The 13,758-nt window shown below is 45.5% G+C and overlaps 1 protein-coding gene across 8 annotated transcripts in view; it reads right to left on the minus strand.

Annotated features, from left to right (window-relative positions):
• Positions 1-13,758, minus strand: part of PDE4D (phosphodiesterase 4D) — a 622,016-nt gene that overhangs the window by 61,394 nt on the left and 546,864 nt on the right. The gene's annotated exons all lie outside the window — the stretch shown is intronic.

Here is a 13,758-nt window from a genome sequence, read left to right on the forward strand (position 1 = left end):
GAACGAGAGCGGCTCCAGCCTTTCCTTAGCCAGTCCGGGCAAAAGGCACTTTTCTCTTTTTCTTTCTCTCTCTCTCTCTCTCGCTCTCTTCCCTGGCGGGAGAGCTCAGCAAGGCGCGCGCGCTGGCGGCGAAACTCGACTGAGCGGAGCCCAGCGCGGGGAAAAGGAGAAGGAGGCGCGGCGCGGAGTCCTCGGAGAAGGAGAGAGACGCGGCGCAGCCTCTCAGCTTGTGCAGCGCAGGGCGGAGGCGGGCGCACGGAGCCGCGTCTCTCTGGCTGGGGCTCCTGCTATTTCTCCGGCGAGCCAGAGACTTTGGGCGACACGCAGCCCGGCGCTTTCCTTCCCCGGGGCTGGAAGAGGGCGGGCAACACCTCCTCCCCACCCCTCCCTCTTCGGGAAAGCTGCAAGCCCCAGTGAATCAGAGCGGTGGCGGAGGCTGCCGGGTGCGCGGCCGCCGCGTTTCCTGTTTGCTCAACTTCTCTCTTTGCACAGCGCAAGCGGGAAGGGGGAGGGGGGAAGCCAGGCTTGCGGCGGCTGCTTTTGACTCTCGGGGAAGCCCGTTTCCTTCACGAGCCCCCTCCTTCCCTCCACCCCCCCTGCGGAGAGGAGTCTTCGAGGCTCTTAAGCAACCCCCCCTTTCCCCCTCCCTTTTATTGTTTTTATAGGTTCTGGTAGGAAGGGAAGGAGAGCGCGCCTGGGCGCTCCTGCCTTTGAACTGCTGCCGTCGGAGCTTTTGTGCGTTTGGTGCAGCGGGAAGTGTTTTGCCCCCGTTTGCAGTTCTGCGTTGGGGGGAAAGGCGGCAGAGTGAGGGGGGAGAGGGAGAGAGAACTTGGCACGGGAGGGAGCGCAAGACTTGCAATGCCCCCCCCCCCTTCGCAAGTCGGCTCGGGCACACGTGGAGCCTCCTGCAGCTCGCTGCGCACAGGCTGCGGCCACCTGCGGGGGGCGGGGAGGCGAGGGCCGTGACGTGGCCAAGAAATCCCCCTCTCTCCCACCCCCGCATCCGCCCTTCCCCGCCCTCAGACAGTGAGCTCATTATATAACCACAAGCGATCGCCCCGGCCAGCGCCACTGCCGCTGTCCTGGGCCTGGAGGAGGAGGACGAGAGACATAAACAAGATTAAAGCCACATCGTAACCTTGAGGTCCTTGGCGTGCAACGTGCGCCCAGATGGACAAAGCAGAGGGGAAGAGCTCAACTGGAGCAGCTTGGGCCCAGGGATACAGCATGTCTCTGCCGGAGAAGGCCTCTTAAGAGAAGAGGACGCTGCCTTCTGGCACTGAGTCGGACCAGCGGTTCATCTGCTAGCCTTGGGTCCCTATGCATGATGAAGAAGCACTGGTGCAATATGATAAAAAAAAAAAAATCACTCTGTCCCTTGCACTTGAGAGGAGTTCCCAGACCATTTCCAAACGCAGCCCATCCTGCAACCTGCTGCAGTGATTCAAACTGGAGGTGACCAGATCATGGGTAACTGGGCATGAAACTGATGAGCTTCCAGTGCCAACTTATGCACTCAGCATCCAGGTTCCGTGCATGCACACAGCCATGCCTATGTAACTGGACAAATAACCTATCCTAGTGATGCTGACACAAAAACCCTACAAGTACATTAAGCAAAAGAACACCCCCCCCCCACCTTCCCCTGCTCTCTCCCCAATTCACCGCCCCCCAACCACACAATTTCTATGACAACGGAGAGGTATGACTAATGCCAAAGATGTTGTTTTTGTTTTAAGTATTGCCTATTGTTGACAATGTGAAGTGTTTCAAGGAATGGCAAAAGGTATTACAGTATCCAAATTCATCTGGCAAGGGGAAAAGCCGAGAATTAAATATAAATTATTGACAGATAGTAAAGAAAGAGGTGGATTCTCCCTGCCAGATTTAAAGTTATATTTTGAGGCAGCTGTATTTTGCTGGCTCAAGAATTGGTTTTTGTTGGATAATGCCGACTTGCTAGACTTGGAAGGTTTTGATAATGTGTTTGGTTGGCATGCTTATTTATGGTATGACAAGATTACGGCACACAGAAGATTTAAAAATCATATAATTAGAAAACCATTGTTCAATGTTTGGATTAGATATAAGGATTTGTTAGAAAGGAAAACACCTAGATGGATCTCTCCATTGGAAGCCAAGGCACAGAAAAAGTTAAATATGGAAACCAAGTGGTTGAAATATGGTGGAGAATAACCCCCACTGGGGGGTGGGGGAGAGACATCCATGCCCCACAATTGGAACTGCCTATTCAAACACATGGCCAGCATATGCCCAAGGGCCTTGAGGAAGCTTCTGTCTGTGGTTTTCAAAGTCCAAGAACTTCCTGGTCTATAAACTACTAAGGGAGTTTCTGTTCTATGTGGCCCTCCAAGAGACTTAAGTGAGAGCTTTCCAAACTTTTCATGTTGGTGACACACTTTTTAGACACGCATCATTTTGTGACACAGTAATTCAGTTTTGCATCATTTCACGACACAGTAATTAAGTTTTACTAGCAAACCGGAGGTTAAACTAACCTCTTTTCAGCCCCGGGAGGAGCATTCGTGCAACACACTAACATGTTGCAATGCACAGTTTGGAAAGCTCTGGACTAAGTGATGCATTGACTGTCCCCTATTTGCCTGCCTCCATTTCCTACCTTGCCCCAGCCTTCTTCAGATCACAGAACTTTGTGTTGTTAATTGTTCTGTGTTCCACATCTTATCTGATACCGCTATCGCTACTAATCGCATATATAGCACACTTAATAGATAAAGTATTTTACCATCTCTGGATACAATCCAGCCCAAGATAAGTGCTATTAAGTCCTTTTTGGCTTCAGTGGAGGAAGAGGGGCTAAGCACGTCATTAAATGCCCCTCTGAAATCAATACGGCTCACTTGTGTGCGTAACTTTTGCTGGATCATGCCTATAATCTCTTTTGGCCTCAGCACAAATCGTGGAGGGAGGGATGATGCGTTCTCACATTTCACGGAGGGAACTGAGGTCACCCAAATGGATCCGTAGTGGAGGTATGGTGTGTGGACCTGAGCCTTTCATATCTCTCTCATTAAGTCTACCAGACGACACTAGCTCTCTTTACAGCTTATATCCCGTATTTTCTTTAGGTAACCATCATACGTACTGAGAATTACAGTTAATATTTGCACAGTCAGTTTCAATGCAATGTATATAAGTCAGTCTAGCCAAAGATTTAGCAGCAAAGGCATTTTCAAATACTGCAGTATGTTTACTTAAAACCAAATCCCCGACGGAAGGTGTGTGAATGACGTGTTCATCACAAAGTTTGCTTTGGGAGAAGGAGGGGCGGCGGGAATCTCTTCCAAAAATTTACCTCAGAGACTCAATATCAACTGGGGTTTATTTGATTCTGCTTCCCCCACCCCCAAGGTGTCACCTGGCAACTGAGGGAGAGGAAGCCTAGGCGACAGGGAAGAATCTAAGCCAGGATTTCCAAGGACCAAGTCCCAGGTCTTATTTCCAATGCAGGGGCTTAACTCTGGAAAATACAGAATGAGAATAAAAAGTGACTCTGAGCATTGGGGCCAACTCCCTGGGTGCCCAAGCACCCACAAAATTCTCCATGAAGGGGCCAGGCATCCACAAATTTCAGTGCCAGGGCCATGCACGCTGCCTGGCATCCACGGCCCTAGGCACCCACGATCGCGGGGCCAAGCTCGCACTCCTGACTTTGAGCATGTGCAGCATGTTTCATCACTGAGTAACACTGTCTGCCCCATGACATCTGGCGAGAGACACAGGGCTCCAATATTGTGGGCACTGGAACCCAGCAGGCTCATAGCCAACGTTCATTTTTGAAATTTGCACCACTGTTGGTGGAGGAAGACACAAGCTATCGGCACTCCTACGGATATATTTTTAAATGTGCAAAGAAACTGAAGATATCCCCACTGGCGGGATTCTCCACATGCATCTTTTTGGCCACTGTGAGAACTGGATGCTGGCCTAGATGATGATGACTCATTGAATTTGTATATCGCCCTTCATCCGGGTGGTTCACAGCATAAAAGTACAAGAAAGAAACACAAAATACATAATAATAAAACAACAACAAAACAACCCAATAATCCTCTCTCCCATAAACATATTTAAAAGGATATAGGGTATTAATGAGCCTGGTTGAAATGGAACGTTTTCACCTGGCACCTAAAGGTGTATAACAGATGCGCCAGACGGACTTCCCTGGGGAGACCATTCCACAAGTGGGGAGCCACTGCAGAAAAGGCCCATTCTCGTGTTGCCACCCTCCAGACCTCTTGTAGAGGAGACACATGGAGAAGGGGGGTGGGCTCAGAGGAAGATCTCAGGGTCTGGGTCGGTTTATATGGGGAGTAGCAGTCCTTGAGGTATTTCAGTCCTGAGCCATATAAGGCTTTATAGGTCAAAACCAGCACTTTGAATTGGGCCCAGAAATTAATTGGCAGCCAGCACAGTCAGGCCAGGATCAGGGTAATATGCTCAAACCATCTTGCACCAGTGAGCAATGTGGCCACCGAATTCTGCACCAGCTGAAGTTCCTGAACCATCTTCAGAGGCAGCCCTACATATAATGCATTGCAGTAATCTAACCTTGATGTTAACCACAGCATAGACAACAGTAGTTAGGCTGTCCTTGTCCAGATAAGGGAGAAGCTGGGCCACCAACCAAAGTTGGTGGAAGGCACCTTAGCCTCAAGTGACAGCAAAGGGTCCAGAAGTACCCCCAAGCTACATACCAGCTCCTTCAGAGAGGGAGTATAACCCAATCCAGCAAGGCCCTGATATTTATGTTCTTAATTTCTTAAAAATAACAACAACTTGGTAATACAAAGGTGTTCACAGCTGGCTAAGTACTTTGTTACTGCATATATAAGTTTGCTCTGCATCACTTATTTACCAATGACATCATTATTTATCTATACGGTATTTATCAATTATTCAACCAAGATTGTGTCTGACCCAAGAATACTGGAAACAACAGAAAACTTCTGAATCTATAGACTTGATACCTTAACACCACATAGCCTAAACCTGGAGGATAATACCAGACATATGACTCAACTAGGGCAAATGCAATTCTTTGGAATATTTCATTTTCTGAGCCACCTTGGCTACACCACCTTTTGATTCACAGCAAGCAGCTGAAGGAGGCAGAAGGGTGGAGTTCAACTTAGCACAAATGCAATAGTTCAGTCAGTGCAAGCATTTGCTTGCAGATAGAATTATCTCCCCTCTCCTATCCCCACTCCTGGCTCACTGTTCTGGGGGATCGATCAAACCTTCTGAGTGGATTGGGGGTAGCTGAGGTGGGTGCACTGGGTGGCGGGGGGAGGGAAGGCCCCATTGCTCCAGCTGGAATCCTTGTGCTGTCTTCCACTAAAGGAACGGAGTAGATGAATCTGGCCCAAAATGTTTTGCTATGAGAAATTAAGCTTTGGTTTTCCCCCAGCCACATAGCCTTCAGAAACTGTCAAGGGTCGATTGCATCACAGTCCATAAATGATGCTAGCTGTGGACTTGAGTCAATCGTTTTAGACCTCATGCTTCAAATGTTTGAAAGAAGTACTGTATACACTGTATATTTTGAATCTCTCCTCCATCCCCACTGCCACAATGGACTGACTGGCTGCAGGAACAAAGTTGTGGAACTGAACAAAAGTTAATGCTACCTAAAAATACGCTTTCTAATTTTTTCTAGATGACATTTAATGCACTCACCAAAACATTAGGCCACTTTTAAGGAATGTACAGTGTTGGCAAGCTGCCACGGCATATTAATGCACATTTTGCTGGGTTTGTACATCATTTCAACTATACAATCCTTACAATCCTTACCAAGAGAATTCTTCAGTCCATAGGAACAATAAATGCCTGTCCATGTTACAAAGGGACTGCCAAATGTTGCAGAGCAACTCAGAGCTGGGGTAGAAATGTATTAACAAAAATGATGCAGTGTGAGTTGCCAAGCTGAGACCATTTTACTATGCCTCCAGTATCATTTTCATTACAGCATTAAAAATAGTCCAAGTTGCTCACTTCTCTGGAACAGAAAGGTGTCCTCCAAATATACAGGCGCTGCCTTGTGCCAAAAGATAAAATAAAATGCCCTGTGATATTTAGAGCTGGGACTTTCCTGAGAGTTTATGAATCAAAAGAGCAGCGGCAGCCAACTTCACTCTTAATCATAGGACAGAGGGCTGCAATCTTAAGCTTGTTTGTTCACCCAATTCAGTGGAAGGGCTAGTTGACCATGCATGTTTATTCCCTGATGACCTAAACATCAAGTCTTGACTTGCATGTGTGTGAAGGAGACATTGGGGACCAGAGTCAAAGGCAGACTTTCTGTATCACCTCAAGTCACTTCCAATGAAGTGTTCTTCAATGGAGTCGGTTTTCCAATTCCATTGCAAGTCATTAGAGAGTCACATGAATATGTAAAGCCACTATCAATTCCACAGAGTTCAAGGAAACTTGCTTCCAAGAAAATTGTTCGACTGAAGTGTCTGTGATTTGTTTATCCTTGGAGCGGAAACAAGCAACGGAATGAGATGGTAAAATGGACTGCATTTTAAAATGTCCCCTGCATTAAAACACAGAAGAGAGGGGGAGAAAGTGTGCAAGCCTTAGGGTCTGATCCTGATCTATCCTTGGGGTAGGGCCCCATGCTGCAATATCTAGAAATAGGTAGAGCTGTTACAATTCCTTCCCACGGTAGTCCTCATCCTACAAAATTTATTTATATCATAATATGTATACACCACTTGATAGTTAAAAAAAACTAACTCGAAAGGATAAAACAAAAAATTAGAACCCTACTTGAAAACATACAAAAGTTAAAGCACTAAAGCAGATTTAAATTACCTCAACTTTAAAAGGTTGTATTGTAGTTGTTTAAAGCCACTTTATAATACACTCTGATATTAAAAGCAAAAGCAAAACAGAACAAACCGACCACAATGTGACAGAAAACTGAGCTTAAAAAGATAGTGTCCTATGGCCAATGATGAGGGATGATGTGAGCTGCAGTCCAGCAACATCTGGTGGGCCCTAGATTCCCTATCCTGTTCTAGCGGCAGATTTATTGAGAAAAACAAACCTATTACTTATCAAAAGGACAGGGCTTCCGTAACAGTTGTCCTTTTTCGATAACAGAGTTTCAGAAGATACCCAGTTCAGAAATACACTGGATTTATATCATCAAGATCCCTCAAGCAACTAAAAGACTGGGTGTTTGTTTAAATGTTTCAAAAATAATACCACCTCCCTCTCTGGTATAATTATTCAAACAGATGTCATCACTGCTCCTTCCCCACAATTTAGCAATGGGTTACATTTTCTGTCTGCCTTGCAGTGCTGGTATAGCATGGGGGCCAACAGTTTGATTCTGGGCATGTCTACACTCATTGTGTGCAATGGATCTTACTTTCAGGAAAGGGTGCCCATAATTGCAGCCTATGGTGCTGGGCTACAAATCAAGATCTCCTTGGATCTCCTATTACCTAAAGGATGGGCATATTTTGAGCTTTGGGAAAACTACTCTTTCTTTTTTGCTTGCCTGTAACGTGCCCTTGAACTCTGATGCCTTTTGATGGACTACGTGGAGGATAGAGAGGGGTGTGTGTAGAGAGTGAAACTAGCCAACTACACCAAAGGTATAATTAACATTTGTGGCTCCACCCACTTTGCCTCTGGCCCCACCCACCACCAGCATGAGGTCCTCAGAAGGCTGTCCAGAGAGAAATATGGAGTATGTTAATGTATTGTCCTGTCGTGATTGATGGTTTTTGAATAATTGTATTTAACCTTGTAATTTACTGATGAATTTAGCTTTGCCAATCAGGAACCGTTGAGGTGTGTGAGCGTCTCAGCCTTGTTAAGTTTAGTGTATGAACATGTTGGTGAGTAATTTTTAGACATTATTTTACTTATTGTTTTTAAAAAGGGATATGTAAATGCTCACAGAGTGCATTATAATTATTATTTAAGATGAAGTCCATCCCTTGAAGAAACTACACTAGTGAAACGGTGATAACATAAGCTAGCCGCCCGTCGGAGGACAGACGAGGACGCCTGAGAGACTTTAGCACTTTATTAAATTGGACTCTTTGCACATTGTACGTTGCACTTTTTGAGCCTTATCCGGCTCTTCAGAGACATTTGTATTTGCTATGTATTTCATTCCCTCCGGTTGCACATATATACATGATTGAATGCTTTCACGGTTCGTGTATTTCTATACATCCTGCTATATTACCGTGTTGTCTGTTGTTGTTGTTGCTGCATCGCTCACTTTAGGCAATAGGGGAACTTCTCATTGGGAGGCAAATATAGCTGCTGTCGAAGGGGCGGGATTGCGGAGGGGACCCCCCCTTCTCCCCTCCAGATACCCAATCCTCTTCCACTTTGCACATGAAGAGTTAATAAAGGATTGGGGAACCCCATGTTCATTACTAAACATGGAATTGGGATAGCTCAGGGGGTAGAGCATGAGACTCTTAATCTCAGGGTCATGGGTTCGAGCCCAAGGCTGGGGGGGGGGGAATTCCTGCATTGCATGGGGTTGGATTAGATGATCCTCAGGGTCCCTTCCAACTCTGCAATTCTATGGTTCCATGTAGTTTTACCCTTTGGTAAGCTGAGTGAATATATTTGAAAGCAGCTTGGCTACAGGAGTCCCCAGAAGTACAGTCGTACCTTGGCAGTCAAATGGAATCCATACCGGAAGTTCGTTCAACTTCCAAAATGTTTGGAAACCAAAGCACGGCTTCTGATTGGCTGCAGGAAGAAGTTGCAGAAGCCCAGTCGGACGTTCAGCTTCCAAATAGTTCGCAAACACTCAATTCTGGGTTTGCAGCGTTTGGGAGCCAAAACGTTCGAGAACTAAGCTGTTGGAAAATCACGGTACAACTGTATGTATGTATGTACATATGTATGATCTGTAGCATAACCTGGTCATCTTTCTCTCTCTCTCTTTGTTGCTGTTGGCAACTGCAAACTAAAGAACGGTTCTGTAGCAAAATGTAGAGGTAAAATCATGGTCATAATTGTTTGGTTTTTTTTAATGCTCAAATGGTCTCATTTGCTCACTGGTTTTGAACAGTAACTACAGGTTTACCTAAACTAGAAACATCCTGTTTTGGAACAATATTACCCAAGAACACAAGGAGTTGCAGTTTAGGTGCAAATCCCTACCCCCACCCACAGAGATGCAATTCACTAGAGAGAAGGAACGGCTGTTAACCCAGTTTGTTTCCAGTGTAGGTAAGCCTATGATAATGGAAGATCTGGAGGCACTGCCTTTTCACAGGGGCTTAGCAGAGAAGCAGCAAAATTTCAGCTTCCCTTCTGTAGTCCCAAAAAGCTAAAAGGAAATATCCAGTCCAAGCTTTCCAGAGCGAGGGGCAGTTTAATCTGGAGGGGCTCTGGGATAACTGGCAGGGGAGACTGAAGTAACAGAGGAAGCAGCACACTTCAGCTATGGAAAGGCAGCATACAAATAAAATGATGATGATGATGGGCTTGGTTTTGGTTGGCTTGAAAACCCAAAACAGACAAAGGGACACGGGCAAATCGGATGTACCCATTTTCACTTTGAGATCTGGATGTTTCATTGAGCTGTCTTCAAGTCCTGCTGTGCTAGCTGTCCTGAAACTGGTGCTCTTCAGAGGTTTTAGAGCACCACTTCTAGCATGGCTATCATCTTTGTACCAGAAACAAGGTGAGATTTTGTATGTGTGTGTGTGTGCGTGCATATGACGACATACAAGATTCCCTTGACACATCACCTTAAGTTCTGCCCATGACTTTAACAGAGTATGTCAAAACAGTTCCCTCTTGTCCTGAAGAAAATGTAATCGCCTCAAGGGCAACTGGAGTAGCTGCCCCTCTTTTGCAAGAGTTGCCACACTGCCAGGACCTCCTATTTTATACGGCTGAAGGCTGCATTTTTATACACACATGGGTTGATTTAGTGAAACATTGTGGAGACAGATCCACGAATGGCATGCGAAAAGGGACCTTTTCCGATAAGCTGAAGATCAGCTAAGTGCAGGTGGGACCTGCAACAAAGAGTTGTGGTGTGGAATGCTCCTGTTCTGAGTTCCAGGGTGCCAGAGCCAGTCCTATCATTAGGTGTAGTGAGGCAGATGCCTCAGACGAAGTGGAGCCACAGAACAGCAGCAAGGTGTCGGAAGACAGAGCTGTCTGCGTCACATATCCTGCCCTGCATTTCCTAAGCTCTGTGTGTCTCACAGCCTGCATTTCTTTCTGCTCTTGGGTGCAGTGAGGTATGTTGTCCCACTGCCAATGTTAAAGTAAAGTTCTGATAGCATATTCCGTTTATATGCATCAACAGACACTTGAACCTTTGCACTGCAGGAAAATCTTGGGAAGCAAACACATAGAGACTTTAAACTGGAAAATAAGAACTCTTACTTTCATTATTGGATACTTGGATAGAAGAATTTCATAGTCTAACTGTGGTGGAGTCCAAGGGAGCCTTGCTTGCTCCTTTGTTCTTGGCAGAGACAGGTCCAAAATGACCTCTCCCCAAGAGGTCCAATAGAGAAGGCTGAAGGGAGGAAACTGCAACCCGAGAATATCAGTTGGAGGAGGGTCGGCATAAAGAACAAGGGTAATTTGACAGTTTAGCAAACTGGAGGTTCCCCTCTCTGTCTGTTTTAACCCCATGCAAACTTCTCAGATTGTCAATCATGCGTAGAGTTAAAGAAGTTAGCAGCCCTATGTCAAATGCAGGTCTCTTAATCCAACCCAGTGGTGCTGCATCTTAGGCTGCTACTGTAATTGCACCATACCATCTGAGGCAAGTAGCAGAAAGGAATGCCTAATGTGCTCCAGGGATGGTGAACCTGTGGCCCTTGAGATGTTGTTGGACTCCAGAGCCCATGATCCCTGGTCAATGGCCACTGGCCATGCTGGTTAGGGCTAATAGGAGTTGGACTCCAACAACATATAAAGGGTCACTGGTCCCCCTTACTGATTGATTCATAAGTTTGGTTTGCTGAAAAGAAGAGTCTTGGATTTCTAAAGGGAGGACTATGGGTGCTACTCTGAATCCTGCTGCTGCTGCTGCCATATAATGTGAGGCGTTTTTCAAAGAGGAGAGAAAACACAAGAGGAAAATGGGGAAACAAGAGCCTGCTCCCTACGCAAAGGTTAGTTTGGAACATCACATAGTCTTTGTTTGTTGTTCTACAGCATTGCAGCAATTATTAGGGCAAGAACAGAGGAAATAAAAGCTGCCACCCATCAGGATGTGATGTTCCCCAAATAACCTGATTGTGGAATAGTGTGCTGGTAGAGTGAAACTTCAGCTAACAGCCTGTGACCTGCGCAGTCCTAATTTTTGTGTGTTAAGTCTTAGGGGCTTTTGGTCCATTTCTATTCCTGGTATTTAAGTGGCTGCATAATCGTAAAACGGAGCGAGTCCTTTCTTTGTAGCTCCTGACCGCACTTTCTACACAGCAGTGCAATCATTCTTGTGGTTATGCTGCACACCATTCACAAAGATAACCACCTGATGTGAGAGACATGAAAGAGTGCTTTAAGGACTCTACACTTTTATTAGTCAGATATTTCATCTGTGTTGATGGCCAGCATGCTTGTGAGTCAACATGTTGGCTTCGCTACATTTCCTTGTACTATTGCCTCAAGAAATTAGCCTTGAGGCTAAAAAACAGCGAGAAGCCACCACAAGTTTCAGTTATTGGTCAGCTGATAAAATGTTGAGAAAGGGCCAGATGGGAATGGTTTGTTTTACAGGATAGGTAGGCCGCCGACCCACGTCATAGAAAAAAACCACAAAAGGAATCAACCTGCTCCTTCTGTGCGTCAGGAATAAAAGCTTGAGAAATCCTCTCATTCCTTGTGTCCAAACCAAATTTTGGTTCTTTCACAATAGTCGTTTAGGCAGCCTGACTACTTCTCTGAAGAAGAAGAAGAAGAAGAAGAAGAAGAAGAAGAAGAAGAAGAAGAAGAAGAAGAAGAAGTAGAAGAGAGAGAAAACATACTCTGGCAGTATTCTTTCTCCATTTCTAAGAAAGGGATGGAGTTTTCAGGTATGCCTGTGTCAGACATGAAGTTGTGGTCCTCACATGCCGGCTACTTGAGGCAAAGTGTGTGTAGTAGTTTTTCATAGACCCATGTTACTCATAAATCAAGTACCCTTGCACAACCTCTGAATCTGTCTGGATCAATCAAAGATTTCCACAAAATATCATGCAAGGGCTTTGCTTTAGCTAAGAGTTGACTGAAGGATTCTGCTACACACACCCTTGAAGAAGGCTGTGGCTACTGAACAAATGAAAACTTGAGTACACTGCTTCACACTTGCATGTTATGAGGGCTACAGGAAACAGAATTTAAGGGGATAGAGTCACAAATGTCTGAGAGGCTTCTATTAAAAATGGGTGGGGAGAGGAGAGGATTTCCAGCAAGTATAACCTTCCTTATGCCCTGCTTGATGAGTTGACCTTGCTGAAACAAGGCTATTCTACAAAATTATTAAAGACAGAAGACATTCATAGGTCCTTTTATGACACAGCCCTGGATAAGCAATTAAAAGGAAACTGAATCGACAGTTTTGTCATCAGTTTATCACATAACCCTTTCCATTAAAAAAAAACACCAAAAACCTCTGGAGAAATGAAAATACAAGAGAAAGAAAGGCAGCAGTGGGCAGATGTGTGTGCTTGGTGGAGGCGGACAAAATCTATATTCTTATCTCAAGTCTCCAAGATAGCCACACACCCCTGAGCCTTGCCATCATCCAGAGCTGGCCTTGCCACTTTCTCCTCTCAGAGGCGAACTTTCCTTCAGCCTAATTCTCTCCTCTACATGTCAGTCCACAGCTCACCAGGGAATATGCTTTACACGCAGAAAGTCCCAGATTCAACCCTTTCCCTCCTGATCTGGTTCCCTCCAGATATTTTGGACTACAGCTCCCATCATTCATGATCAATGACCATGCTGGCTGGGACTGATGGGAGTTGCAGTTCAAAACATCTGGAAGGAGCCATGTAGTATAAGGCAGGTGTCGGCAGGACTGAGGCAGATGGACCAGATGGATCAATATAATGCATCTTCCTATGTCCATAGGTTGCCTTCTTTCATCCCACATATGAAGCTGCTTGGCCCACTGGTACATCTTGCTCAGCATCTTGGAATGTGGCATTAGAAGCACTTCCTGACCCAGCTTCCAGAGAACATTTTAAGTGCCATGGATTGAACCTGAGATCTTATGCATGCAAATTATGGGCTCAACCACAGAGCTACAGTTGAGCTTTGGTTTGTATGGCTTCCGGTCACTGCAGAAGGTAACCTTGGCCAGTGAGCAACCTTTTGACCATCTTAATTGCAAGGCTCTTGGACCTCCCAGCAAGCTGCTCCTGGAAGTTCATAGCACCAAGAACACAGGGCCCTGATACTGCCAGTACTTAGTCAGTATCTGTATTGTGGGCCAACGGGTGACTGACAGCCAGAGAAGACTGCTACTGGAGATAGAAGCTGTAACACTCATGCATCTTAAGGGTTAAATGCCCACACTTGCTTAGCTGTAAGGAAATAAAGCAAGGTCACTGAAAGGTGATTTAAATGGACTTCTCTTTGACAGCTGTGAATATACTGCTCTGTTTGATCAATTGTTAAATATAGGATCACACCCTCTTTCCATTCCCCCCTCCCATACAGCATAGAATTAAAACTTGGTATATGATATCCTTTTCCCTTATATACTGC

This window comes from Lacerta agilis, chromosome 11, assembly GCF_009819535.1.
Source record: "Lacerta agilis isolate rLacAgi1 chromosome 11, rLacAgi1.pri, whole genome shotgun sequence".
NCBI lineage: Eukaryota > Metazoa > Chordata > Lepidosauria > Squamata > Lacertidae > Lacerta > Lacerta agilis.